This window comes from Netta rufina (genome assembly GCF_964035555.1).
Source record: "Netta rufina genome assembly, chromosome: 6".
Taxonomy (NCBI): domain Eukaryota; kingdom Metazoa; phylum Chordata; class Aves; order Anseriformes; family Anatidae; genus Netta; species Netta rufina.
In genome coordinates this window covers 27797206-27824601 of record NC_140129.1, presented here as the reverse complement: position 1 = coordinate 27824601, position 27396 = coordinate 27797206, and positions in this window count along the sequence as shown.

Genomic DNA, 27396 nt, shown 5'->3' with positions numbered 1-27396 from the left:
ATCAGACTGTTCATCTGTGCCTAAATTTCTGAAGTGACAAAATGGCAATAGTACTATTTCCCCATTGTGTTTCTCAGATAGAAAGCATTTTAGCAGCATCTAGATGATGTTTTGTTATTATACACCTTATGGTAGGAATAAAGGCTGGAAGAATTTTTTATTTCTGAATGCATTTGAAGGCAAAATTATTATTATTTTTTCCCAACACTGAAAAAAAAGCAGCAGATTTCAGGGCAGGTGGTAAAGAACCAGATACCATTGACAAATTAATAAATCATCAAATAATAAGAAGAGTAACTTCACAAGTGAACTCAGAGTGAAGATTTTTTGGTAGTGGGTCAAGCTAGCATATGGTCAGCTTAGACACTGGGATGATAGACAGAATCTGAACAGAAGCAATCAAAACAAAATCTGTTAAGGAACAGACAGCAAAAATATGATGAGTGGAAGCAGGAAAATTAGATTGTCAACTGAGAGAAGTAGATAAATGATAAATAAATGATTTGTCTCCCTTCCTTCCTTCCTTCCTTCCTTCCTTCCTTCCTTCCTTCCTTCCTTCCTTCCTTCCTTCCTTTCTTCCTTCCTTCCTTCCTTCCTTCCTTCCTTCCCTCCCTCCCTCCCTCCCTCCCTCCCAATCAGAAATTCAATAAATCCTCCACTCCCTCCTGCTATAACATTTCATACACTTTTGATACCTTAACATGCTGACAATAGGAAAGTCATTTAATAGTAAATACACTAGTTTCACAGGGAGAACAACATAAAACATTTCACCAATCGTGTTTCCAGAAGGGATATATTTTTTGCAGTTGCCTGAACTTAATCTCTCATTTGCATCACTGTAAAGTAGATCTAGATATATTTCTATGCCCATTTTGGCCAGAGTTACACATTACTTAAAACAGAGGAATTGAAACACTCAGACAAAACAACTGTCAACTGCAACAGGAAGTTCTGGTCTTGAGTTTTCTTGGTTTGCTGATTGCTGCTGCAACACTCTGGAAAAGGTTAGAGATACCTGCAGCTATACAGGTGCTATCCCCCACTCACCATGCCACCATTCAAAACAGAATGCACCATGCAGAGCTGAAACAGCAAAACAGATTTTAAAGGCACTTTTCATCTGCTTCAGTGCAAACTCAGCTTAGTTCAAAAACATTTTTGAAGTAAATCATCTGCCCAAATTCATTATCTTGATCTGGTAATATTCAATGTATATAGCAAAACCTGGGTAAGAACCACACCTCCAATGGATCAATGGAAAACTTTCTGCTTATGTCAGTGGAATTAAAACATGTAGCAAAACAACAACAACGACAACAACAAAAATTGAAAAGCCTACAGTTGCCATGAGTAAATTGCAGCTAAACTCAATGCATAGTATTAATTCAGGCTCCATTTTGTTATTCTTGTTCTCTTTTTTAGAAGACTCAGTGTGTGTGGAAGGAGGGGATTTAGTTGAAGAACCACATTTGACAGCTCAGCATTGATATATGTGTGCTGGCACATGTGGATATATATTTATTTGACATGATGCAGTGAACTCAGAGAATTTCTACACAGCTTCCATCAATTAGCCAAAGTGGCTGTGAAATCTCTTCATCCCATTTTGCTTTTCACCTTCTCATTCATGAAAGAGCAATAACCTCTTGTGGGTTATTTCAGTACTCTGCTGTGACCACTCCACTGTTGCCAGCTACAACATAGTTTTATTATTTCTAAGTACAGAATAGTTTCTATGAGCTCACTTGCATGCTTTCAGAACTGCAGGAGTAATAATAAAAATAAAAAAGGTGTTTTTTGCTGATTCTAATCTGTTGCATAACCATGTCTTACCAGAATGGTCATTTTCCTTGTATACAAATATTTTATTTATAATTACATACTATACATAAAAGTTGTAGTTGACCTCCAAGTGTCTATCGACAATACCCAAACCAGACTGGAAATAGACAGAGGACATTTAGGTACTATGTAAAATATATATATATATATGTATAAATATTCCAGAGAGGTGAATAAAAACTGACTTTTTTAGTCAGGGAAATATTATTTAGCTGTGTAGATCCAGGGATGTCTTCTGAGTGACATATCCCCATCTGATTTAGGAGACTAATTCCCAGAAAGGGAAGAGGATTTAGGACTCCCCATCCTTTCCACCATTTGCTTAGCCAGTAGAGGTGACTTCCCAGACAGAAGGAATCAGACTGTCATGCCATGGTCACACCTCTCATGGTGTCCACCTCTCCCACTAGGACAGAGCCCTCATCTCAGTCACCAACAGCTGGACAGCCACAGTTGGATCCCTGGGGATCCAGTGGCCAAACACTGGAAATGGAAGTGCCAACACAAGGCAGCCCAACAGGGAAACCTCTTGGTGAACAGAACCCTCTATTGGTAGAAAGGGATATTACTATTATTTTCTTACAAGGATGCATTCATTTGATATGACTAAGTGCTCAAGTTAACTAGACTGGTGATGGTTATTTAAAATTTAGTATAGAAATTAGCCCAATACACAATGAGAAAGAGGTGCAGCTAATGAAGGTAATGTTTAAACAGTCTTTTCTCCCTCAGTGAACAAACCTGTTTGCCAAATAAAGTCTTATTAAAGATTAAATTAATAAAACCTTTCTCTATCTTGTATTTTGCAGGCAATTCCAAGTTGTATATTTGCATTTCTTTTTCATCTCTGTGGCTTTCTACACCCTTACAAATAACGAATTGGCTTCCAGAATGATAATGCTGAACTAGTGTCCCAGGCATAATATGTCAGGATGTATATATTTACATTTCTTACAGAACATATTACCTCATGGAAAAAATAAATAAATAAATAAATAAAATAAAATAAAATAAAAAATAGAGGAAACATAATGTGTGAAAGATCAAATTAGGAAATACTCAATCTTTGAGACTTCTGAAACATCAACATAAAAGATTTTCTGCCTGGAGATATGGAAAACTAGTAGAACAATGGGATGTCTGCATTGAGTCATTCTCATGTGTCATCAAATGAATGAAAATCCAAAACAATCCACACAGATTGCATGAGTTAACTATGTTCAGATTATGATTTGCACTGGAAAGAGGATTATCCCTGAATCACTAATGTGGATGGTACAATCAAGTCAGGAGTTGCTTTTCAACCAGCTAAAATGAAAACAGCTTAGACTGGATGCACTGGTTCATGTAAGGTAGAGGTGAAATTAGAAAAAAGCTGATCCAAAAGATGGAAGCTTTAAGATCTGTGAAACAAGAATTTTTCAGAATGGTGACTCTGAATAGTATGTTTCCAGCATGTTGCATTATATTGCGATTTAAAATCCATTAGAGTCACTACTTTCATGGAACTACAATGTTGGGAGAGGTTTCTAACTGGTAGTTGAAACACACATCTCAATCTCTTAAGCAATTTGCCCTGATAAGGTACAAGTTCAAGAGTTTTACTTTCTTAGTTAAATATATACTTTGTGATATACACTTACACAATTAAAAGATTGTCATTCCTCAGCTGAGCTGCAGAAGTGCACTATACATGAGATCAAAATTTGCTACAATATAAAATCTATCCCAGCTGAAACTTTCCGTGGTTACTTTTTCTTCAATCATTTCCATAAGACAATTTTCAGCTATCAAAATATGCTCTTAGTTTCTCATCTGAGTTGATAAAAACCAACCAAACAAAAAATGTTTGTTTGACTATGTTGCGGTTACAGGAAATACCAAAAGTCCCAATTCCACTTATGCAGGGACAGGTATGAGATTTGTATTAGGCCTCGCAGCACATTGATTAAAAGGACTATTTCTTTCAGTGCCTGCCTTCCTGGGACTCAAGCTGTCTTTTCACAGAAGTGAGACACTACAATACGATTTTTGTCATCTGAGAACTGCAAAGTACTAGTAAATATTTTACTATCCATTTTATGATTTTTTGTAAATGAACTGCATATAGAAGCTAAAGAGATTATAGCATTTTCTCTATTTCTATTCCATCTTTACAACCCCCCAAACATTAGGTGAAAATCTGTAAGTTTATCCATAATGTGCAATGATACAGCACATAGATTCTAATAGATGGTATTATAGTGCATAGACCTCCCAAAGCAGGGGCTGATGAAAATGGATTTCACTGCATGTAGAGTTAGAAGTGCACTTGTCAGCTAAGCATTTCAACAATATTAAGTTCATAATAAAAAACAAATTGTCATTATTATTCTTGGTGTAGTTCCATGTGATTGCTAAGGTATCTAGCTGCTGCTCTGATAGAAAAGACATATTTTAAAACGATTTGTCCAGACCACAAACTGAATAGAAAAAACAAAATCAAGAACAAAACAGAGTGCTGCTCTACTGGCAGTTAATTTTAACCCTATGTTCTTTAAAAAAGATAATTTTTTAACTCCATTGATAAATGCCCATTCATTATCAGGTGTACATAAAAAGATATTTTATGACATTATTAATTTTTTTTCATCACTTCTTGTGTCTCTTTGCCCTCCCTAATTAGTCAATATCTGTGGTGTTGAATTGTTCTTGTCAGAGCAAGCAATCATTGATATTAATAGAATAATTCCTGATATGATCTTTCTTGCTTGGATTTGTTTTCAGGTTGACTAAATCACCCTGTAGCTGTGAGGTGTCAGTTATCTTCAGTTTACAGCCACAGGAAATTTGATAATTAAATATGGTGAAGCACTGTTTTCAAATACCTTCAGCAATTGTAAGGATATCAGTAAGGATATCCTTACTAAGGATTAGCTAAGGACAGAGCTAAGAAGTGACCAAGAGAATATTTTCGGGCTACCTGATTACACTGAAGAGGAATTTTCAAAAGAATTCAGCAATAAAATGAGAGTGATAGAAAAAGCAACACAGCAAAATGCTTGCTTTGCCAATAAACACACAACATATTTATGACCAATCCAAGTTCTTGAGTTGAAATTAGCAAAGCATGATTAGGCCACCATCAGACAACCTGACTACAACTGCCATTTAGAACATCCTAGGATTATAAGACCTCAAACTAATAAAATTTCAGACTGCTGGCAAGTCAAGTGAAGAATAGGAAAATTGCTTTTTAGCAGATTGAGACATGGGACTGTCTGGACTAAATTTCAGTTTGCCATTTCATTCAGACTGTTTTGGGGATGAGGGTGATGTCTACATCACTCAGATACTGGTAGTTCTCTAATGACTTCTCACAGATCTGCCTTCAGGTTTGGAGACCCAAGTGACAAGACCCAAAATGCACCAAAGAAAAAAATGTCAGAACAGCTTAAGTAACTGCATTGTTCTCCTTCCTTCAAAGTCCTTGCAAGTCTTAGTGGACCTACTAGAAAAGCTTGAATATCTCAGAGCTGGCTTTAGAGTGCACTAGGCCGCATAATCTAGGACAAGAATATATATATATGTGTCTTTTTTTTTTTTTTTTTTTTTTTCTCTTTAAGTTCCTGCATTCTGAACTGAGGCAGTATTGCAGCAGTAAAGTCACAGTAGCTGGGGCAGACACATAGGATCAAACAACCATTTTAATCACAAAGTCGTGGAATGAACAGATCAGATGAAGGTGACCCTAGGAGGTCACTAGTCCAGCCTCCTGCTCAAAGGGGCATCAGCTATGAGAGCAGACCAGGTTGTTCAAGGTTTTTATTGACCTGGTTACAAATTACCTTGATAGCACCTGTGGCAAACACTGCAGATATGCAGGAAGACACTGAGTTTGTGTTTTGCTCTCAGTCAGGAGAAAAAATAAGGGAGAGTGAGAATTCTTACAGAATCACAGTTAAGCTCTGAGATGAAAGGCAGTTTACAATTGCTGCTAGTTGCTGGTTTGTTTTTTTGTTTTTTTTTTGATTCACTTTAGGTGTTGATAGGCCCATGCTACAGGCAGCTGTCTCTGCAGCAAAAAGTTAAGACTCACTAAAGCACCAGCTTTCTCTGACTATCCAAAAATGAATAAGAGTTCAAAAAAAAAGTAATTTAGCAAGACTTGAAATGTAACAGTGTAGGTGGATGGTGAATTGGTTTTGGCAGTAGGACTGGATGCATGCTTAAGTAACAGCATACATGTGTTTTTACTCTGCTCTGCTAGTCGACACCTTTTAGCTAAGTATGCCTGCAACACAAAAATGAATGCAGAGCCCCTGAAGAACAGGTAAGAAAGAAGGAGAGGTTCCCTTAAAGCAGACAAGGAAAGTGAAATATAGTCTTCAGACTGAGAGACATGTAAACGGGGTATTTCAAAGAAAGCAGGAGTGAGTTACCCCAGTGAAAAAGACAGTTGATAGGCAAGGATCTGTTATACAGCTCAGCTTGCAAACATGGGCCTGTGATTTATTAGGAAGACTCAATTTATAGCTGTAAGCCTTGAATCACAGTAGTTTTCAAAGTTTTCAGCTTTACAAACACAGTAGATTATGCTTGTTTTTCTCTGGCCACATCTGTGACCCTGATCCATGGCTCAGTGCCTGAAATGGAAGCAGCATTAGAAAAATACTCACTGCTATAAAATCACATGGAGGTGATAAGAGTCTTTCTTAACACAAAGCAGATATGATGAGTGCTTTTGAATAAGCTGTCCTGCTGGGGTGATTGTATTGATTGGGAAAAGAGGGATAATCATGCACTGATTTGACTTTTTTCTTAATCAGATATGCTCCTGAATTTCATAAGCAAGAAAATCTAGTGGATAAATTTATTACATTTGTATAAATTTATGTACTGAAGCAGTTGTATCTAGTATTTTTACCCTTCCTGTCTCAAATTTTTCTGCAGTGTGACAACACTTGCAACATTCCTTCCTAAGGTGGCCGCATTTCAGGAGTTAGACACCATTTATGTGATCAATTGATCTTGCCTGTACAGTGTGATACAAATGCATCAGGCTTTATTGCTATCTTTATTTATTATTACATTATGCAGTATAGTAGCACTGGCAGTGTTTATTGTATTCTTTCATACACGTGGTAGAGCCCAGAGAACACAGGATTTATGTAGCATAAGAACTTGTTAAGGATTCCAGAAGTACAAACCAGTGACTAACAATCACAAGAAACTGTTAAAAAAGCTTTTGCACAGGTCCATCAAAATAATTAACCCATGCTTCTGTCAGTGATTTCCATCACCTTTTGTCCCCTCAACTGGCATCACTTTGTGATTTGATTCTCTCTTCCAGCATGACCCATTGAATGGTTCAGAATAGTTAAGAGAGCTCCAGCAAGTAGTAATGGGAGTGCTAAAAGTAACAGTCAGTGCCCCTGTCAGATGATCTTGCAAAGTTGATGGTCACATAGGTTGTAACAGACAGCTTCTTCTCTGACCTCCCTGAGCTGTTCAGAGAAAGACCTCAGGATTTTTCCAGAGTAAGCTTTAAACCTACAGAACTATATACCCAGTTTCAAGGACAGCAGCTGGAGATACCTGTGTTTAGAATATGCCCACACACTCAGACACAAAGCTCTCATTCCTGCAGTGTACTTGTTACTGCTGAACAAAGACCAACGTGTTACCTTGTTTTTGGAATTATTTATTCAGATCCATGTAACACATTTTTCAAGCCTATAATAGTCTCTCTGTGAGGTCCCCCAAGCAAAGTCATGCCTGTGAAGCAGATTCACAATTATTAAAATACTAAGGAATGCAAGTGTATCCTATACTTACCCTTCATATGGAGAATAGTAATGTCTAAAAGAATTACAGAGGCTGGATTTGTAAAAAAACTTGTCAGAGCTGGATGGTAACTGATGTGTAGTAGTTACTGTGAAAACAACCTTACATACAGAAGACTGCAGTGAAGAAGTGTCACTTGCTTTGTCAGACTCCATGGTCACGGCAACTTATATAGCAAGACAGGAATATATGCTCTGCCCCAACCCACATCTTATCAATACTTACTGAGTCCAAGTCTCATATGATATCTACCAGGGTAAATCTAGATTTGCTCTGTATTAATCTGGTAAAATAAAACTGATGTATCAAAAAGTGCTGTCCAAAGAGTGTGCTATGCAACAGAAACATAACATAGCTGATACCTATGTGACAAACAGAAGACTACTTGCTGATCAGAGTCATAGTCAAGTATTTTAGTCCTCTGTTTAGGCTGGCTAGGCAAACTGCTTGATTAAAAGAATTCTTTTCTAAAGCATAAAGCTGTATGGCAGAGCTCATAGCAAATATTATGAGTTTTTATTTTATGGATAATAACAGGGGATTTTCTAGCACTTAAATAATTCTGATTGCATCAGAAGCAATTTTTCCCCTGATTAATTCTCCAATAAACAGTATTGTGCCCTAGCTTCACATAGTAGGAAAGCTTCTTTTTGATGTTAGCACTAAAGCTCTTTCTTCCTCACAAGCCTCATCCTTTGTGTTTCCCACACTGTATCCTTTACCATGTCAGGATGCTCTTTCCCACTCTTCCTTCCTTGACACAACCTGTTTTCTCCCAGAAATCAGAGGAGACTTCTATAGAAAGAATCTTGCTAGATTGCCAGAGTGCTTGCTTCATTAAGGAGCCATTTACATGTTCTCTCTGCTGCTATGTTACCTTGTGGTACTTTGTTTTGTTTCGTTAGCTTTTGTTTTGTTTATGAAAGAATCAAAGAGTCTCCAAGAAGTGTTTCCTGCTTTCTTAAAACTTGTCCTAGTTCTTAACTCCTTCTCTAGCACTCCTGGAGTCAAGCTGATACCACGAGAGTGCCTCAGTGCTCTGCACCCTGAGACGCAGATGTAAAAAATTTAGTTAGGACACAGAACTGGTCATGGACATCTCCTAAATTTGCTTTCTATAGATAAAGCTTAGGCACTGAGATTTCATTTTTCCCAGGCAATCAGGATGTATTTCCACTTCAGCTGAATGACGTGCACGCTCTGTAACAGCAACACAGTCTGATTCTTTTTTTTTTTTTTTTTAAAGCTGGACAGTCTCAAATCCTGTGTGTGTATATATATATATATATATATTTTTTTTTTTTTTTCTCCTTATGTTCTACTTTTGGCTTGCAAGAGAGATGTGCCAGCATATCCATAAAGAAGATATTCTCTTTCCACCACTACACTGGTGAGGCTCTGGCAGCCAAAGTAAAAGTTTCTAGGCCATCAGCACAGCCATCAGCTCAGTGACAATCCAGTTCTAAGTAGTTTGTTCACAGTATCACCCATGAGAGTTATTTGGGATGTATTAGCTTTTATCGTAAGATTCAGTATAGCAATAACAAGTGCAAAATATCCTTGACTGATTTTTTCCCATTTTTAGTTTTCTGCAATTGAAAACCACAGCATTTTCCATTCCAGTCTGTTCTGTAGTCAATTAATATTTTAAAAGTGCATGAAGCAGCCACAGTGACAGCCATTTGCAATAGAAATGGGCATTTAAATGAAAATGTCATCTGCCTCCTTCTCTGGTCAGAGGGCCATTCCACCTTCCCTCCTACTTTTTAGCCTGGTGCCCACTGCCAGGCCTCTACCTTCTACTTCAAGGCATGTGATAACACAACCAGCCTAAATTTTCCTTTTTACCTTTTGGTCCAGTTATTTCCCTGTGGAGAGCTGTCTTCCTAGGAGTCCTATGGATATCTTGCATTCCTTTTAGAGATGCTGAAAGCTGCCAAAAGTTATTTCCCAGAGAGTTTGAGCTCCTCTTCTCTGCAGCTGGATGGTGGCTTTTATCTTTAATCCATCAGCCCATTAAGGTGTACCAAAAAGCTGGGCTATACCTTAAGTCCTTCCCTCACAGGATTTAGGAGCCTGCCTCACCACACTTTGCAAGAGGTAAAAGAGATAGACTGTCCTGATGCAGTTTGCACCATTGGTTAATCTGTTATCTCCATGACTGACTCCTCTCAGAGTTGTGATGTCTTGGAAATAGGAGCAATAACAATGTAAGTCAATGTGACTGGAAGCTATATGATTAAAAGGTTTGATGCATTTTAAGCCTATGTTTTATGCTTATTTCTTCATTGGTTGTACATGTCATTTAAACCAAAAGTAGATTTTGCTTACAGCAGTTTGGGAAACATGTCTAACAAAACCTAGCACCAAAGATTAAGATGCAGCAAAACTATGTATACATCAGACATGACAACTAAGGAATAAAAGCCCTTGTAGTTCTTACTGTATAAGGTTCAATTAGGCGTTAAACCAATAGGACTTCTGTGATTTGCATTATGAAAACTAAGCAAATGTTTACACCTAGTGCAGTTGTGCAACGTATTCACATTCATTGCTTATAAAGACAAACTCACTGGACAGCTGGCCGGACAGTTCTGTGCCTCACTGAATTCTGTACTTTTTTCAGTTGCCCCAAAAGGCTTATCTGTTAGAAACACAATGCACTTGCCAGTGTCCAGCTGTGAAAGGACACAGCAGCTGGAAAACACCAAGTGCTGGTGAACACCTCTTTAGCTGGTGTTCTCAAAACCAACACAACTGACTGCAGCTGTATCCACAGAGATAGACAGAGCTATTCCAAATACATGACATTTCACATCACCAGAAGTACTTTGCAGCCATGTAACACTTTTGGTTATGAAAACAAAAAATAAATATTGGACAGATTTAGAATGTTCTGGCAACGACCAAAGAAGGACATGTACCCTCATGGTTAGGACACAGAGGACAAGAGGGAATGGCTTCAAGTTACACCAGGGGGGGGTTCAGGTTGGAAATTAGGAGAAATTTCTTCTCAGAAAGAGTAGTTAGGCATTGGCATGGGTTGCCCAGGGAGGTAGTGGAATCACCACCCCCGGGAGTGTTTAAGAAGAGGTTGGATGTGGTGCTTAGGGACATGATTTAGTGGATAATATTGGCAGCAGGGGGACGATTGGACCAGATGATCTTGGAGGTCTTTTCCAATCAATGATTCTGCAATTCTATGATTCTATGGTTAAGACAATAGCCTCAAAAGAGTTGAGACTTTACCCTCTGACTGAATCAGAGTGAAAGTGGAGCTTTGAATCATTTGTGCAAGGATTTAATGTGTTCTCCCATTTCCATACATTCTATATCTCAGCCTCTCCCAAGCCTACACATCTTACTGAAGTTAAAAGCTTGGAATTTATTCTGAAAAAAAAAAAAAAAAAAAAAGGCATTTGGAAACAATTCCAGATTTTTTTTTTTTTCCATTTGCTTTGAGCTATCAAAGAAATTTTCAAGTTACAAATGTTGTTTGGACTGATCAGCATCCAGTATTTCATTAATAGCTCTAATAATGAAAACTGCAGCCTAAACAATACTCATATCAATAGATGGCAATTTTTACACACCCTGAGTATCTGGAACAATACAATTGGTTGGATTTAAAAGGAAAAATAAAATTGTCCTCATATATTTATTCATAGTCTCTACTATTGGGTTATGCCTTCCCAGTTTACTGCATTCCCCCCTCTGCTGTACATTTTCTAAAAGTTGTAAAACTCTAGTCTTTTGTCTCTCTTTGGGGAGGGACAGTTGTAGGACTCCAAACACACAATCTATCTGTGTCAGATGTTCAAAAGATTGAAAGTAACACAACTTTTAAGAATCATACCAGAAACTTATGAAGCCAGAAAAGATCTGAATGGTATTTACTTTGTACTTGGTACAGCTCACCACCAGCTTTAGGCACATTCAAATACAGATCCTTTCAAAGACAGCCTCTACCAAAGAAGGAATTGTGACATACAGCAACAAACAGTCTAAAGGTCATTGCCTTTAAGTCTACTAATTACATTACCTGTTTCAGATACTTTTGTTCAAATCACTGCTCTGAATATAAATGTCTCTTCAAACTGGCTGAGAGGATTTGGAAAAGTTTTCTGGTTTGTTTAGAAGGTGAGCTTACTGAAAAACTATGATTTTATACAGATTTCAAGACCTGGTTTGACTGTTCACAATCTTTTCAAGAATTTCCTCCAAGAATGTTTTTGTGTACTGTGACCTGTAGAGTTAAGTGGTACATTTGAAAGTCTATTATAAACACTTATCTTAGACATTGCTGTGGTAGAAGACAAATGCACTAATACCACAGAATGTTTTACAGAGATAAGCTTTCCTTCTCTCTTCAATGTCTGCCACTTCCACTCCAGAAGTAAAATTTAACTGAAGCACAAAATTATCAAAATGAGAGTTAAAAAGCTAAGGCTGGTTTAGATGTTTTAAATTCTTCCATATATAAGAATATATACATATATTTGTACTTTGTACTATATACATATATGCATATCTCCATTTGTTCTCCATGGAGAAGAGAAAAACCTCAGGAAAGCATCCAAGAAATTTGTAGTGGAATAAGCATCAATTCTATGTTTTAAGTTTTTTATTTTATTTTATTTTTAAGTCAATGACATTTGGTTCATGCCCCTTCAGAATTAAGCATGTCACCTTTCAGAAAACAGAAACAGAAAAGAAGAAAAGGAAACTCTTTTTTTTTTTTTTTTTCTGGCTCTAGAAATTAAGTATCAGTTTTGTTTTTACCACAGCATTAATACACTTACTTGATGACCAAAATACGTTTTAGCCCCTCTGATGAAAGTTCACTTACTGTTGCAAATCTATGGGTTAGCACAGCTTTCTCATTAGCTGATTTAAAGCTGGTATCTTTGATTACAAAAAAAAAGATTTTGGAACAGGCTGCAGGTTTGGTGTTAGAAGGTACAGAATATGTTTGGTTTCCCCAACATTCAGGAGACAGCTGCTGTCACCTGCTGCCATCTCTCAGATGCCATTGCAAGATACAGAGTTGCTGACAACTGCTTAATTCAGCACAGTGTTCAAATTGCTCCAGTTCATCCTAGAGATCAAATACAACCTGAGGAGCTCTATGTTTACCCTTGTGGCCTGCACTCAGGAGCTGAGTAGCACTGCAACTGATATGTAACAGCAGAGCTATCAGAAAACTTTCATCTCCATTACATATTTTTAGCTATATGCCATCATATTGCCACATACAAGTCTGGAAAACAGACTCAACATCACTGCATTTCCAGAAATAATTACTACTTGTGTCATTTAGAAAGAAGCAAGATCCCACAAATCTCCAAGCAGTCACCGTTCACGAATCAAAACCTCCTGTGAAACACTTTGTCAGCCAGCACTGAATGCATTTTTTCTATGTATTTTAAAAATACAAATCCAAGCCCTCTTCCCAGAAGCACGTTAGCCAAAAGAAACTTGTTATTCAAAAAGAAAATTAGCCAAAACCAAAAACAAAACAACTTGTTTTCTTTTAAATACGAATATTTATTAGTTGTGATATACAAAGTGCTGATCAGACAGCAGTGCAAAGGTAAATGCTGCTGCATTCTAACAAAAATACTTCTAAAGGATATAGGAAAGGGACACTCACAATGCAGATGCCAACAAAGGAAATTTAAGCAGCTTTCATTAGCTATTTAAACTGCAGCATCACCATTCTCGGACCTAAAATAGGATTTCAGGGGAGTGTGAAAATGGTTTATTTCTTGAGTGAGGTCCTAGTCAGCTGAACATAAGGAGTTTCTTTATTCCTTTTCTGAGAGGCACAGCGGGAACCGTTTAAAGGCATGGTGTTACCTTGACTACAGTAATCTACATTACATCCTTTTGTTTCAAGGCCATGGCCTACAGCAGGGTAGAGCAGTGTCAGCATAAGCTACTGCTTACATCCTGACAGACGTTCTTCTACATTGTTTGGGAGGAGGATTCAGAAAGATCATTGTCTGACCAGGATGAGATCACCCAGGACAAGCAATTTACACCCAAATATTTTGAAATTTGGGAACGAGTCAGACTCAAGTTATGAATACATAGAAAGGGAAATTCATGGAAAATATCAATGCACAGTTACTGGAGAAGCTAGTAACTAAGTAGCTAGCTTGTATTTGGCTATTGAGATACTTATTCTCTTTGCTTGTACCAGTTCTCTGTCCTGCTAACTCAACTCAAATCTGAAATTACTACAAATAAAAGGGCTTGTGAACAAGAACCTGGTCTACTGTCCTTGCAGCTGAGATGGGAATTGGATCATTGTCATGGTTAGTCATTGAAAAAAGTAGGCTCTTTAAAATCTGTTGATTTGACTGATCCTTCACCTCCACAGCTTTCATCTACTCTGTTCCCACAATCATCGATCACCTGCCCTTTGATTCTTGTCTTTTGGTTCTGTCTCTTCATTTCAAGCTGTCTCTGTATCTGCCTGCAGAGGTCATACAAGGTTGTCCATGAATCCCACCCGGACACCCATAAAGCACGGTCTTGTTAAAAAATGAAATAGATCTTGTGGGAGAGGGAAAGGTGGTAAAAAATTAAAAAGACCACAAGGAAGAAGTTTACAATTACCCATATTCCTCCGGCTGGAGATCATACATACTAATAACCTATTCATATGGAATATTACTGTTTATAAATGTGAAGAGTTATTTTGGTTATTTTAACACAGCCTTCATTAATTTCTAAACATATATCACTACTGTCTGATACCTTGTAAAGAGAAAGATATTTTGAAATTCAGGAAGAAAACAACAAAACTTCTCAATTCCCTGGTAAGCTGTTTTCTGAACAAGCTCGAAGCCTGACAGCTGGCTCCCATGAGAGTCATGTTCTCAGTGTGATTTATGCTGCTGAAAACCAGTGAATGGCCTTGTAAATGGGTGTCATGCTTTAACAGGCTCATACACTCAAATAATTCTGTCTGTGGCAATCTTAAAGAAATAACTCCACCTTGCAGAGACTTAAGACTTTGTAGATGGGTACAGCCTGTCTTGAATGCTGGTATAACTCTAGTTATGTCCTAGGACTTGAGTTAGTGGAGTTTGCTAGCATTGCTGTAGGTGAACTAATGAGATACTAGCAAAGAATTCCCATGTGTCAGGGGTCCCGTTTACAGCTGGATGTCTCACAGAAAGAACATTATAGCCCATAGGCAGAAATGTGCCAAGTCAAGGAAGGTGAGGGAATCTTGCAGCAAAACTGAGCTCTTGGAGACTAGCCAACGTGGGGAAAAAAATATCTGTGAAGTAGTTCTTTGAACACCCAGGAGATGAGGGTGGATGGTTACTTGGACTTGTTTCAGTGAGGCTGAAAAAAAGCCACAGCTAGGATGATCTTTTTCCCCATATTGCGGATGATATGGCTGTTTAAGTGAAGGTAACATGAAGGGTAGAAAATCTAATTTTCTTGGACACCAGACAAGAGGCCCTAAAGGCAAGTTAGTTTGGAAAACTTAATATTTTTAGAATTACCTAACAGAGCAGATGTAAATTAATATTTACCAGAAAATAAATAAATAAATAAATAAATAAGCTCTCAGAAAAAAATGAAAATTTCACTTTAAAGGCACAATTTCAAAATCAATATTTAGACCTCCAGCTACTTCTTCCCTTCCCCTCAAATGTCTTACATGTTAAAAAATAATCTGTTTCAGCAACTGGTTTCTATCCAGCATGTATTAATGCAATTCAGCTAAGAGCTCTGTCCTGAGGAGATTAATATTAAGTGGAGGAAAAATAGCTACAGGTACTTAGCTCACTGAAACTGGTGACTCTCTTAGAACAACAACTAGAATATTCCTACTTTCAGCCATGGAGTTACTCTCACCAGTAAAATACCTTTTATACTTAAGAGGTTATACAAGCTTATTCTCCAGCCAGTTACTCCAAGGGAATGTAATTTAACCAAGCAGAAAAAGGTGAAAGCCTACCTGCAGCACTGGAAACTCAGTTTAATCATTTTGAAATGATTCTGTTTGAATGAATCTGAACTCTCACCAAGGAGAGAAGGAGAGGAATAAATTGGTTGACAGACTATAGAGTTACAAGAGGAGCTGCAAATCTGCAGGCTGCCAGGAGCCAGGTTGGATTTTTCCCCACATTTAAGCTTTTAAATTGTTCCTGCCAGTCACTCATGAGGCAATTAAAAACAAAATCAGAAACTAAAATTATTTGGCATTTTATTACTTAAGCTAACATATTCACAGATATAAGTAAAAGGGAAGCTTTGTCAAAAAGAGTCTGAAAAATTAGTAGAATTTTATAAATTTTTCAAGCTTCTGACATTTTTGTGCTATAGAAAGTAAATAAGATTAGAATGTTTATTTAATTTCCTCAGATTTATTAACTTTTTATAAATGCTTCAAGAAGGCTGCTGCTTCCAATTCCCTATTTATTCACCAGAAAGTATATTGTTTGTATTTAAGTATGTTGATTTGATTTTTATCTTTTTCTGTATAATGAATGTTGGACTATCATGTGAACAAGAATGTCTTTTTTTTTTTTTTTACATAAAAACATTTAAAAAGTTTTGTATGTATATGCTATATAAGTATTCCTCCATCTATTGCCATAGCTCTCATACTTAACATGTAGAACAACAACTTTTCTGCAACTTTAAATAAACAAGATCGTGGTCATGTTGCATTAAAAATTGCACAGTCAGCTCCCAGCTTTTCACAAGTATGTTTTCTCCAAAGAACAGCTTTATTTAGAAATATTTGATTGTCAGTAGTTTAATCATTATTTACTTGTTGTTTGCCTCCATACACAAGCACTGTAAAAGAAAGACCTATTGTTTATTGAGTTACTGCTAAAGCTACAAGTGCACTCCTTCACACACAATGTCAAGCCAAATATTCTTTTATAGCTATGACATAGTTTCAACTTCAATTACTTTTTCATAGTTAGCCAGAACAGGAACATTCATGTTTCTTTATAAAGAGATGAGAATTATTTTGCCTTATTTTTTTTTTCTCCCTCTTCCTCCCCCCCGATTTTCTGAAAAGAATGAAATTGTTTTCTTTGTTTGGAAAAAGGTGGATATCCCAGGGAGCTGTTTGAATTCCATAGCTATTTTAAATAATGAAAGTTATGGTGTGTCTGATCCTTACTGCCTGAGACCATATTTCAGACATCAACAATGCAGTTGATTCCTTCTTGCAAAGTTTATTGTTACTAACTTTTCATTGATTTTAAAAAGTCAAAAAGTTATCACTAACTGAGGATCCCTAAGCTTTGCCAGAAATTGCATGTGATTTATAATTAACCAGCTCTCCGAGAGGGACCTTAAACCCTGTAGTAAAACACCATGAAAGGAAATTTATCACTCATCAAGGATTAGTCTTCCCTCAAGACATATGAAGGGGGGAACAGGGGCAATTAGGGAATGAGAATTACTGTGTTGCTTACCAAAGAACGTTATTCTGGGGATTTTTGAATTGGACACCAGGGAGCAGCTGAAATTTACATGTTCTTCTGGACCTCAAGAGAGCCTGTTAAAATTACACTGTAGTTCAAAAACGGCTGAGGGGGGGGGCAAAAAATAAACTTGAGCTTTATGGAATGGAAACCCTAGTGACTTCTATTTGTTGTTTAATGATAAACTTCAACTTGGTAGAACTTTTTTTTTTAAAAAAAAAAAAAAAAAAAAGATCTAAAAGATCTGTGATCATTATAGGGCACACCTAATGGTGTATTACTCATATCAAATGGAAATCTGAAGTTGCACACAGCCCATTAAGCTTTATGTCAGATGGCACTCAATTATCAGTATGACTCATGAGACCCTGCAATGTAAAAACTCACACCAGATAACAATCACGGGGTTCAGCCGAGTATTCCTTTGAGAAGATACTCTCCTTTGCCAAAGCAGGGCGCATTAGAAAGACCTTACTGACAAGGTGAAGCTGTCTGCCAAGCTGTGAAGACTTCCAGTGACATATTTCTTCTTTTAAGCCTAAAGCAACACTTAAAATACAAAAATCCCACAGGGACATAGTCAAACCCAGTGCATGTACCACATCTGAATCTAAGCAGATTGTAATTCAGCAATACCCTGGGAACTTAATAACTGGAATCTGAATGAACTTCAAGTTGGTGTTTGCTGGGGTGTCACTGACAGACATACTCATTTATCACTCAGTTAGGACTCATTCATCCCTCATATAATTAGCACTCTGCTTATAAGGTCCTATTATTCAGCAAAGGCCTCAGATTACAGTCAAATTGAACATTCCCAGCAACTTTTACAGTTTATAGGAAAATCACTCTACTGAAACCAGTACTAATGCACTTAAGTGACTTGAGAAGGTATGGATACCTCCCAAGTGACGTTGCCTTGATATGCTTTCACAGAAAAAGGCTGGTGGCTGCATCTGTGAACGTACTTCAGCATAATTGATGCTTCCAACTCCAGAATCACAGCCCTTGATCCCTGATTTCAGCTACCACTTTTCCCTGTAGTCACCTGTACACCACACAGATCTCAACTTTAGATCTCCTGCATATTTGGAGTTCTGCCACTGAGCTTGAACAGGACTGGCCTCACCATCACAGAGTACAAACAGGATGTCTAGGTCTCCTCATGAACAGGAAACACATCTCCCCCACCAAATTCTCTCCCGCCAAATACCCAGAACACATGTTGAACTCTGCACAAACTTGTTAGATAAGCTGGCGATGGTATCTTCCCCATTTCATTGGCTTCTCCTAAATTTGTTCACTTATTCAGAATAAGAATTGCATGAAAATAAGAGTAAGATCTAAACAATTCCTCCCCTAGCAAGGATTCAAATTCACATCTTCCCTGCCAGAAAAGCAGGTTAATTACCAAGCAATAGGCAACACCGGAGCATAATGGTGACATTTCTCCTGAAAAAAAGAAAAAAGGCCTCACAGAAGCCAGAAGTATTTATACAATAATAAACTGGAGGTTGTGGCATCGAACATGTTTTGCAGAGACACAGTGCCCAGCTCTTAAATGCTGAGAAATCTACATGTTAATCTCTGCTCATGTTTGGTAACACACAGTGACCAGCTAAGGTTTACTCTCTTTCCCTCTACTGCAGGCTTAAGCTTCTATATTATACCAGAAAAACATACATTCAAAGTCCAAGGTCAAATGACAATTTCATAAGTCAAGAGTTGTAGTACAGTCTGCAATATCAAAGGCACTTCAAATAACCATATTTCTTCCCCAGATTGTTTGGAACCTTATTTTTCTTCACTCTCCTTATGTACATACATTAACAACACAGTGCCTTGTGTGCAACTCCCCCTCCCAAGAGGGACAAAGTTGTATCATGTTTTTCATCCCTCATTATTATCTGTTCTCATTAACTCCACCTTTATCGTACAGTTTATTTCCAAAACATAAACATCAAGAAGCTGATTACCTCCGTTTGGAGGCAGAGAGAACTAGGGTCACAGCAGACCTTTTTATAGCAAAATGGTTTCATCTTCCTCACTCTTTACCAGTGCAGTGTGTCCACCTACAAAAGGGAAGCCCTTAAAAAGGGCAACAAACTGTAAGAAGCAATAGGCAGAGCTAAACTTCAAATCCAGCTCATGCACCTATTTGAAAAATTTAAAATTGCTTCCTACAGCTCATTTTGAAGAAGCAATATGACAGGTCTAGACATAACCCTCCACCAACTAGCTTGGCCAGGAGCTTCAGAGTTGTAATAGTTTTCAGCAGACCACGGTGGCAGAGGAGAAGAGATGGAAGTGATAAACAAGGCAGCATAGAAGTTGTTAATAACTTTATGCTAAGTAAGGGATAGAAGGAAAACAGAAGAGGAAAAAAAAAAAAAGTTAATGAACAAGACTTTATCACTTATTTTCATATGTAGTTGGAGAAGGTTGGAGAAAGTTAAGAAACATTCTGTGCTGTTACAGAAAACCTATAGCTACGATAAAGTACAAGACTTTGCTGTCTATATGGAAGATATATTAAGTCAAATAACATTTCAACCCCGTAGAAATCTCATTCATCCTACCAAAACAAAACAAACGATCAACAAACAAACAAACGAACTGCCTTCATATACGCTTCTCCTTTATGTAACCAGTAGCTAGTTTGGAGAATTAGCTAATTTTTACACCTTAACATTTTCATGTTTTCCATGTGAAAATCGTTGTAATTGTTTCTCCAGTTAGAATCCCTCTCTTTACCATGAGGGGGAGAGAGAGAGAAAGCACATGGAGTTAACCCTTCAGAGCCAGGGCTGCAGGGAAAATCCCATTTGTGCTCTAACTTACCTTCATTTTATAGCCACAGATCTTGCCAGGCCTGAGTATCTTTTCTCCTTCTTAAAAATATACTTTTCATTGTCTCTGTTCTTCATAGCATAAGCCTTTCTCTAAATCTCCTAAGAACCTTAGCAGACCCTCTTCTCTCATCTATCTATTCCTCTCTTGAATTCTGCTGCTTCTGGATCAGTTATTTTCTTAAGCATCAATGCTTCCTTACCTCACTTTTCTTCAAAAAGTCATTTCCATGAGGAGGAAGGAGCAGCCCAGGATTTCTAGATCTAAGTTTGATACTATTTTGATTTGTACAGAATTCTCATTCATAGAGATTTGTTTGCTCAGTCTCATTTCCCTTCTTTTTGCCATAGCTTCCCTGTACAAGGAGGGTCCCTATCTGCCATCAAAGAAATAATATTCAAATAAGTCCTAATTTAATTTAATGTTATTCTGTGAAACATCATATAAACATGTACAAAATTGCATGTTTCAGAGAAGTACAAAAACTGAAACAATAGTCAGTAAGTGGACATCTCAGCAAAGAAATTCAACAGCAGAGAACAGAACCACATCAATTTCCTTGGGGTCCTAAACTTATATTTTACTTCCAAGACCATCCTTTCTCCAAAGCAGGATGTGAAGAGTGAACTTGTTTAACCTCCTGGTGACTTTATCATATCCTTCTAGAAATAAAAATTATCACCAGTTTGAACTAACTTTGCAGTCCCATCAATCTGAGTCCATTCAAAGTTTAAAGAGCAACAGGAATATAATACAAGTACATCATCTACATTTATATCATGACATAGGGAGAGCCAAGAAGTGCTTCTCTTTCTGCTCAGCTAAATCTTCATGGTATTTGATTGATGCACAAAACTCAAGTCTTTTTGATATAATGGTGCCAAATTATTTTTGGCTCATCAAGTTTCATACCTCTTGGCTGGATAACTTCCTTAAGAGCTGACCTTCTGTTGGTTATCAAATTTAAAGACGTATCTTATCTTACATATCCATGAAGCAGATGGAGATGAAAATTATTATTATTTTTTTTTTAATGTTAAAGATAGTAAAAAATATACATACTTTGCTGAGTACAGGGGGTTACTTTTGCAAGTGCATTACCTTGCTTCATTTATTATTACTGTTATTATTTTACTGTTACTGCAAGTCCCCCACATCACTCAGGCTGCTTGGAAAGTACCTACTCACTCTAATGCTTCCTCAAAAGCATTTGTGAGGAAGAATCTTACAAATTACAGTACATTTCCCTGCACATGCCAACTAGGTTCTGCAAAGTCAGTGCTTGATGAAGAATTAGATTTTAAACAAATATTGTGTGCTGGAAGAAAATACACAGATGCAGGCTATACAGCCACCTATGCCATACATCTCAAAGCAGAAATCTAGCACCTAGAGAGCAGGCAAGGGAACATTTCTCACAAAGGGAATCTTTAGAAGTACAAGCTTTTCCAGAAATATGGTGTGCCCAGCACTTGGCAGATGCACCCAGTCACTCACTTTTATTGCTTAAGATCCCATTTGCATATAAACCACCTGAAGTAAATGAACATACCTGGAAGCCACAGGGTGGCATGATAATGATGCACATTTTGTTCTCACTTACTTTGACTGTCCAACTCCAGCATTAAGCAGCAATACCCCAGCTGTATATTTTGCTGTTCTTCACCTGAATGTATAAAAGCTCTTTGCCTTCACCATCCACAACATTCTTACAGAGCTTTCATGCATATTCAAATTTATATTTTGGGGAGGGGGAGTGACTTAAAAATAACTGCAGATTGAGTGCATATTGTCATTTGGGTTAATTTCCTGAGTAAACTTGTCATGAGATTTTCAATGGTGGTTGCACAGGAGACTTGGATAAATGGCACAAGGAAAATTAAGCATTTGTCTGAGCACCAGCTGCAGCTTCCTTTCCCTGCTTCTCTCCTTTTCTTACACAGAATCCCATTGGGGTCAAATTAGATGAGGGTCAGATGAGCAGATAATCTCAGGTTTAAAAGATTCACCTGAGACTCAGGAAACCTGTATTTTTAATCCAATAAGTGTTATTAATCTTTTCTGTAACTTGATCTATTGCTTCATTTCATCTTCTCTAGTCACCCTCTGCTTGTCTCATCTGATGAGTCTTTGCTGTTCAGTTTGCTTGTGGTAGTGTCCCAAAGGACACTTTGCTGTTCCCCCAGCAAAGGCCTGCTTGAGCTGCTGTGATCTTATTTATTCTACACTCAGTCATTTGTGCACAGTACTTCTGCACCTTATGATTCTTGGGATGATACATATTAGAAGTCTTTCTCAGCTGACTTTCAGAGAACTTGCCTATCCTGTGCTAGGAACACTAGGAAGGGCTTTAGGGGCCAGCAACGATGCTGTAACAAACCTGCCTCCATCCTCACTGCAGAGTGACGTAGCTAATATGCCTAGTTTGCTGCAGTCATCTGTAGATGACTCAAAGCTAAGGTAAGATTAGTAAGCAGAGCTGTACCTCCCAGCTAGCAATTAGTGCATTTTGAAGGCTTCTGTAGAAATGATCTCACAGTGACTTTTGAGGAATAATGTATTATAAAAACACCAAGAAAAAAAACCACAATGATATAGACTTGATTGGAGTGGAAGAAACTCCTCTGTATTGTATCATAACTTCCCAGGTCTCCTTTATTTCATTAATTGTCCTTAGAATTAAATGATACTCATTTGAAATTACTAGGTTCATGAAACATAATGTAAAATTAAGGGGTACGTCAACTTAAAATACAGAGTTCTCTGTCAGAGCAATTAATTGGTGAAATTAGTCATTGTTTCATAATCTGAAAGCAAGAAAAGTATATGTTTTCAATAGACAAAAATGTCACCAATATCCTTTAATTATTTTTCCAACTAAGTCATTAGTATTTTCTTTACTCTTGTAAAGACAGGTTTTTCACACTGTAGCATTAGCTTGCAGATATCGCCACCTCTGCTTCCCAGGCTGATTCTTTCCCTTTTTGTGCTGAATAAATAGCACTAAAATGCAGCAATTAATAATAAAGGCCACCCTCAGGCTGTACGAGTGGCTCCAGATTTACCACAGCATGAATAAAGGCAGAATTGGCCCTACCTTTCTAACCAGGTTCAGATTATTTCCTTTTCTTATTTTCCTGTGATAGTCATGGGGACATAATGAACCCAATCCATGCTTTTCAATGCAAAGGTAGGAAGGAAGTGTTATTTTTCTATTTTTTTTTTAATATTTCTTAAGATTTGGAATGGTTTCTGTAGATCATTAGTTGTTAACTGCTCTAGATGTATATGGATTGAAAAATACTGTATAAAGACAAGGGTCTGCCATTGAACACATCCATGGGCTAAGAACATGATCTGGCTTAATGCCCACAAATTGTCACTGAAGTCAATTACCACTGAGCATAGGTCATGCGCATTCAAGCGGCTATAACTCAGTCATTGTGTTACTCCTGATCTTGTAATATTGACTGACCGAGACAGAGCTTCTTGACCCATCTACAGCCATTCTTAATGGAAATGAGATTTGAGCTTGTGAAATTGGAGCTGCAGCTTGTGCTTTAGAATTAAAACATCCATATTTAATCCTACTGCCAAAAATCCACCTAGTGATGCTATTATAAGCTGTAGCCCACAGAGGAATTGCTCTTGATGAGACAGACGTGCTCAGAAATCTTCAAACAATGCAAATTTTCATTTAAAAATACTCTAAGCCTAAAATAATTTGTTTCAAATTGCTTGGTTTTACCACATCCTAGAGCAGTGGCTGAGAGAGCCTTGCTGTGGTCTTTAGGAAGTGAGGCTAGTGGTACTGTATACACTGAAACTCCATCCACAAGACAGAAGTACCTTTAAATGTCTCTGGTGCTGGGGACTGCAAAATCTGTGCATCCAGTCCCTCCAGGCTATCTGCAGAAAACTTACCTCTGTGCCAGGTTACGTCTGCAGCTGCAAGGTCCATGAGTACATTTTCAGTTTGGTCAGCTCCCGAGCTTCACAAAAGCTTCCACTAGAAACTGGGGAAGAGAGAAAGAGGAAATGGCTTCCACTGAACTTCAGAAAAATTTGAAAATTCACCATCATCCAAGCTTACTTGGAAATACCTTGAAAGAACCAATCCTCAACAGTAAAGTTGCAAGTGACTAAGATGCACTAGGCAGAGATTCCTTTGGTCTTCTTGGAGTTAAATTTGTCCCATGGTGGAGGCAGGGAAGGTGGTCCTGAGCAAGACCTGATAAGCTACCTGACAAGTGGGACACTCCTGGCAGCCCTTATGGCACCCCAGAGCATTCCCAGACATGGGATCACACTCCTGTCCCCTGCATTGCATCATCCTGCTGCACTGCTCAGCAGCAGCTACTCTTACACAACCCTCATCTCCAATCACCTTCAAAGCTACTTTTCCAGATGATACAGAAGGCAACTGCTGATATTTACTCCCTTATCCTCTCCTTTTCTGCAGGGAGGTCAGAGCAACGGGTTACATCAGAGTGTGATGGAGAGATGGGAAGAACTCTTGGTGAAGGACCAGGGGCATCTGCTTGCCTGAATAGCTGCAAGACTGCAGAAGGTTGGCACTGAAGAATGGTGTGTCTTTGGCAATACTCCCACACCATTCAGACCAAAAGAAGTTCAAACTCAGAAATTCTGTAATATTTAACTAATTCATTTAACCTGCAAACTGCAGCAGCCTAAAGATATCTTCATTGATGCCACAGTGGATAAATAGCTCCCCAAGTCACCCACAGCATGAGTTTATGTCTAACCACCTAAATCCTTGCACAAATACCTATAGGAGCCCAAACCTCACTAAGAATCAATAGATTTCAGAAGTCTGAGGCACCAGTATTTTGTCCCCTAATAACCATCCTATTTAGGTCTTAATATGAATTCCTTTAAATGAACACACATCATCTAAGGGAATTCCATTCCTAGACTGATTGAAGGGTCAGGAATCTTACTTCAAAATTAATTAGTGAGCATTAATTACCCAACAACAGCTATGAAACATTTAAAAGGAAAAGGAATATCCAGAAATACCATTAGTAAATACATTCCTGAGGAGATTATTTAATTAGCATTTAATTACTATTAAAGAAATTTATTAGTTGCTAAATATTAATTACATAAAACACCTTTTTTTTTTTTTTTTTTTTTTTTTTTTTAAATCTGCTGGCGCTATTCATAATTTAAATAACTACTTTTATCTATGTATTTATTTTCCAGAGTTAAGTGGGTGGTTTCTCATTAAGAGTAGAATATGGCAAACGCTTTCTACACAGGGAATTGATTGCTATTCTGGCTTGACCCCAGCTGTAAACCTGGCATCAGGACACAATTCTTAGACCTTTGGAGTTAAAAGGCAATCCTCTTATGTGATAGCAGAAATTGGTTTCTGCCATCTATGCAAACCAATACTGCTCCTTGATTAAAGAAATAGATACTGATTATCCAAGATATTCTGGATATTTGATAGCTGCTTTAATTGCATTAAGGACAAAGATCAGACTCAACTTCAGGTCTCTAGCCACTGATTTTTGCCCCCTTCAGAAATGGAATAACATCACCAATAACACCAGAAACACTTTATCCCTTGTACAACCAGTCCCCGCCCATGATAACACTCCTTTGTCAGAATGTTACATTGACTGATTAGAATGAATTGAAGGATTATTTCTGTGAGCAGTCTGCAGACTAAGAAACTGATCCTTATGTTATTTTTTATTTAATGCTCTTTGTGAGGTGTTCTGATGATTCTAGCAACACCACTTGTGTTCTGTTTAGGAATAAAAAAAAAATAGTGATCCTCCTCACCCTAAGTTTTTAATGTTGGAAAAAATATATATCCATGTGGTATAATAGCTGCATATAGTGCCAGATTAAACAAAACATTGAGAATAACAATAGTCACTGAGGAAGGAATACCGTTCCTCAGTTTTCCAAAGGGTATCTGATATCACCTTAAGACGTATTCCATCCTTCCATCTGATTAAAGGTGTTACAGAGCAGCCCGACTCCTAGTAGGTTTAATTACATTTCTTATCTCACAGATCTTTAGTTATGACTTTTTTTTTTTTTTTCAGAATTTGCTGCAATTTGAAGATGAAGTAGGAGAGAAAAAACAGTATTTGTTCATGACCCAGATTGCACAGTTGAAACAAATAAATAAATAAATGAATAAATAAAAATTCTCCTGCTGTTTTTTAATTGGAACCATCTGTTATTCTATTTCTTTCCTGTAAAGAACAAAAAATGTAAACTCTGCTCTGGGTGTCATGTATACATGTTAGTGTTCTCATTTCAGAGTGGGAAGGCATTAGGAGATATTGCAGCTGAGTTGCTAGGTATCAGCATTGTCATTAGAGACAAGGAAAAACATATTCAAACCTTGTTATAATTTTAGAAGTTTTATTTTACCTCCCACTTACACTGTTCCTCAGAAAAATCATAGCAATATTATGTCTGAGATGCTAGGGAAGCTGTCTGGACCTCTTCCTCCAATGTGAAGTTTCAGCAGGGAGAAAAACATAATTGTAATTGAAATTATCCAATGAAAATGCTAATGTGTTAATTTGTTTGGGACATTTTTTTTTCTCATATCCTTTCCTGAAAATATCTGTGTTTCTGATTTATTTTTCATCTCTTCTCTAATCAGGCAAAAAAAAACAAAAAACAAAAAACAAAACAAAACAAACAAACAAACAAACAAAACAACAAAACAACTGACCCCCCCCCCCCTTTACTTTGGTGCTTGGAAACATTTGCATACATATATATATATATATATATTTCTACAGATGGAGATTCTGCAGCTTCCCTGTGTGTCTTGACCAAGAGCTGAACTGCCCAAATTTTTTTTCCTCATATCCAACCAGAATTTACCTTGCTCTAACTTGTGTCCGTCTCCATTGAAATCATTATAATTTAAAAACAGTTTGATTTAATTTCCTGATGTGTGGTTATAGAGAAGATGAAGACAGTAACAGAATTTGGCCTTCTCCTCTCCAGATCAAACAAACACTTCTCCAAACACATCCAGTCCCTAACACATCTTGGTGAACCTCCTCTTAAGTCCCTCCAGATAGTCAACATCTTTCCTACAGTGGGAAGACCCCAACCGGATGCAGCACTCCACATGCTGTCTCACAAGCACTGAATAGAGAGGATCAGTTATTCCCCTTCTCCTGTTGGCTGAGCTCTTGCTAAAGCAGTTCAACGCGTAGTTAAAATTTCATAGCTGAAAGTAAGACTTGGCATACTGTGCGCTAATCCCATTAAAATAGATAGGAAAATTACCTAGAACTAGAGACCAAAAATATAGCATCTAGACTGTATATGAAATTGGACAACAAAGAGGTTTAAGAACAAGAGAGGCTAAAAGTGTATTTATTTTCAGATAAGG